Genomic DNA, 4,329 nt, shown 5'->3' with positions numbered 1-4,329 from the left:
GGTGTTACATATTTCTGATACTACAAGTACCACAAAAGAGGGTATTATGTGGGATGTGAAAAAACTACCATAGTTTTTCCTGAATCAGATAAATTAAATAAAGTGTGTGATGATGCGTGGGTTCCCCCCGATAGAAAATTATGGGCGGTATACCCTTTCCCGCCAGAAGTTAGGGCGCGTTGGGAAACACCCCTTAGGGTGGATAAGGCGCTCACACGCTTATCAAAACAAGTGGCGGTACCGTCTATAGATAGGGCCGTCCTCAAGGACCAGCTGACAGGAGGCTGGAAAATATCATAAAAAGTATATACACACATACTGGTGTTATACTGCGACCAGCGATCGCCTCAGCCTGGATGTGCAGAGCTGGGGTGGCTTGGTCGGATTCCCTGACTAAAAATATTGATACCCTTGACAGGGACAGTATTTTATTGACTATAGAGCATTTAAAGGATGCATTTCTATATATGCGAGATGCACAGAGGGATATTTGCACTCTGGCATCAAGAGTAAATGCGATGTCCATAACTGCCAGAAGATGTTATGGACACGACAGGGGTCAGGTGATGCAGATTCCAAACGGCACAAAGGTGTATTGCCGTATAAAGGAAGAGGAGTTATTTGGGGTCGGTCCATCGGACCTGGTGGCCACGGCAACTGCTGGAAAATCCACCGTTTTTACCCTAAGTCACATCTCTGCAGAAAAAGACACCGTCTTTTCAGCCTCAGTCCTTTCGTCCCTATAAGATCATATCTGCCCAGGGATAGAGGAAAGGGAAGAAGACTGCAGCAGGCAGCCCATTCCCAGGAACAGAAGCGTTCCACCGCTTCTGACAAGTTCTCAGCATGGCGTTGAGACTGTACAGGACCCCTGGATCCTACAAGTAGTATCCCAGGGGTACAGATTGGAATGTCGAGACGTTTCCCCTTCGCAGGCTCCTGAAGTCTGCTTTACCAAGGTCTCCCTCCGACAAGGAGGCAGTATGGGAAAAAATTCACAAGCTGTATTCCCAGCAGGTGATAATTAAATTACCCCTCCTACTACAAGAAAAGGGGTATTATTCCACACTATATTGTGGTACTGAAGCCAGAAGGCTAGGTGAGACTTATTCTAAATCTAAAAAATTTTTGAACACTTACAAAGGTTCAAATCAAGATGGAGTCACTCAGAGCAGTGATAACGAACAGGAAGAAGGGGACTATATAGTGTCCCGGGACATCAGGGATGCTTACCTCTATGTCCCAAAATTTGCCCTTCTCACTAAGGGTACCTCAGGTTCGTGGTGCAGAACTGTCACTATCAGTTTCAGACGCGGCCGTTTGGATTGTCCACGGCACCCCGGGTCTTTACTAAGGTAATGGCCGAAATGATGATTCTTCTTCGAAGAAAAGGCGTCTTAATTATCCCTTACTTGGACGATCTCCTGATAAGGGCATAGTCCAGGGAACAGTTGGAGGTAGGAGTAGCACTATCTCGGATACTGCTACAACAGCACGGGTGGATTCTAAATATTCCAAAATCGCAGCTGATCCCGACGACACGTCTGCTGTGCCTAGGGATGATTCTGGACACAGTCCAGAAAAAGGTGTTTCTCCCGAAAGAGAAAGCCAGGGAGTTATCCGAGCTAGTCAGGAACCTCCTAAAAACAGTGCATCATTGCACAAGGGTCCTGGTAGAAAATGGTGGCTTCCTACGAAGCAATTCCATTCGGCAGATTTCACGCAAGAACTTTTCAGTGGGATCTGCTGGACAAATGGTCCGGATCGCATCTTCAGATGCATCAGCGGATAACCCTATATCCAAGGACAAGGGTGTCTCTCCTGTGGTGGTTATAGAGTGCTCATCTTCTAGAGGGCCGCAGATTCGGCATTCAGGATTGGATGCTGGTGACCACGGAGCCCAGCCCGAGAGGCTGGGGAGCAGTCACACAAGGAAAAAATTTCCAGGGAGTGTGATCAAGTCTGGAGACTTTTCTCCACATAAATATACTGGAGCTAAGGGTAAATTTATAATGCTCTAAGCTTAGCAAGACCTCTGCTTCAAGGTCAGCCGGTATTGATCCAGTGGGAAAAACATCACGGCAGTCGCCCACGTAAACAGACAGGGCGACACAAGAAGCAGGAGGGCAATGGCAAAAACTGCAAGGACTTTTCGCTGGGCGGAAAATCATGTGATAGCACTGTCAGCAGTGTTTCATCCCGGGAATGGAAACTGGGAAGCAGACTTCCTCAGCAGGCACGACCTCCACCCGGGAGAGTGGAAACTTCATCGGGAAGTTTTTTCCACATGATTGTAAACCGTTGGGAAATACCAAAGGTGGACATGATGGCGTCCCGTCTGAACAAAAAATGGGACAGGTATTGCGCCAGGTCAAGAGACCCTCAGGCAATAGCTGTGGACGTTCTGGTAACACCGTGGGTATACCAGTCGGTGTATGTGTTCCCTCCTCTGCTTCTCATACCTAAGGTGCTGAGAATTATAAGACGTAGAGGAGTAAGAACTATACTCATGGCTCCGGATTGGCCAAGAAGGAGTTGGTACCCGGAACTTCAAGAGATGTTTACAGAGGTCTTATGGCCTCTGCCGCTAAGAAGGGACTTGCTTCAGCAAGTACCATGTCTGTTCCAAGACTTACCGCAGCTGCGTTTGTTGGCATGGCGGTGGAACGCCGGATCCTAAGGGAAAAAGGCATTCCGGAAGAGGTCATTCCTACCCTGGTCAAAGCCAGAAAGGAGGTGACCGCACAACATTATCACCACATGTGGCGAAAATATGTTGCGTGGTGTGAGGCCAGGAAGGCCCCACAAAGAAATTTCAACTCGGTTGATTCCTGCATTTCCTGCAAACAGGAGTGTCTATGGGCCTCAAATTGGGGTCCATTAAGGTTCAAATTTCGGCCCTGTCAATTTTCTTCCAGAAAGAATTGGCTTCAGTTCCTGAAGTCCAGAACTTTGTCAAGGGAGTATTGCATATACAACCCTCTTTTATGCCTCCAGTGGCACTGTGGGATCTCAACGTAGTTCTGGGATTCTTCAAATCACATTGGTTTATAACCAGTCAAATCTGTGGATTTGAAGCATCTCACATGAAAAGTGACCATGTTCTTGGCCCTGGCCTGGACCAGGCGAGTGTCAAATTGGTGGTTTTTTTCTCAAAAAAGCCCATATTTGTTTGTCCATTCGGACAGGGCAGAGCTGCGGACTCGTCCCCAGTTCTCTCCCTAAGGTGGTGTCAGTGTTTCACCTGAACCAGCTTATTGTGGTGCCTTGCACCTACTAGGGACTTGGAGGACTCCAAGTTGCTAGATGTTGTCAGGGCCCTGAAAATATAGGTTCCAGGACGGCTGGAGTCAGGAAAACTGACTTGCTGTTATCCTGTATGCACCCAACAAACTGGGTGCTCTTGCTTTTAAGCAGACTATTGCTAGTTGGATGTGTAATTCAATTCAGCTTGCACATTCTGTGGCAGGCCTGCCACAGCCAAAATATGTAAATGCCCATTCCACAAGGAAGGTGGGCTCATCTTGGGCGGCTGCCCGAGGGGTCTCGGCTTTACAACTTTGCCGAGCGGTTATTTAGTCAGGGGCAAACACGTTTGTAAAATCCTACAAATTTGATACCCTGGCTAAGGAGGACCTGGAGTTCTCTCATTCGGTGCTGCAGAGTCATCCGCACTCTCCCGCCCGTTTGGGAGCTTTGGTATAATCCCCATGGTCCTTTCAGGAACCCCAGCATCCACTAGGACGATAGAGAAAATAAGAATTTACTTACCGATAATTCTATTTCTCGGAGTCCGTAGTGGATGCTGGGCGCCCATCCCAAGTGCGGATTATCTGCAATACTTGTACATAGTTACAAAAATCGGGTTATTATTGTTGTGAGCCATCTTTTCAGAGGCTCCGCTGTTATCATACTGTTAACTGGGTTTAGATCACAAGTTGTACGGTGTGATTGGTGTGGCTGGTATGAGTCTTACCCGGGATTCAAAATTCCTCCCTTATTGTGTACGCTCGTCCGGGCACAGTACCTAACTGGCTTGGAGGAGGGTCATAGGGGGAGGAGCCAGTGCACACCACCTGATCGGAAAGCTTTACTTTTGTGCCCTGTCTCCTGCGGAGCCGCTATCCCCCATGGTCCTTTCAGGAACCCCAGCATCCACTACGGACTCCGAGAAATAGAATTATCGGTAAGTAAATTCTTATTTTTGTTGACCTTGGGTCACATTAAGGACGCAGCGTTGTATATGAGAGAGGCTGCGAGAGATATTGGGCTGTTGGGTTCAAGAGCCAATGCCATGGCAGTTTCTGCTAGAAGGTCCCTGTGGACCCG

The sequence above is a fragment of the Pseudophryne corroboree genome, chromosome 6 (assembly GCF_028390025.1).
Source record: "Pseudophryne corroboree isolate aPseCor3 chromosome 6, aPseCor3.hap2, whole genome shotgun sequence".
In the NCBI taxonomy this organism is placed as follows: domain Eukaryota; kingdom Metazoa; phylum Chordata; class Amphibia; order Anura; family Myobatrachidae; genus Pseudophryne; species Pseudophryne corroboree.
Note: the sequence above shows the minus strand (reverse complement) of the source record.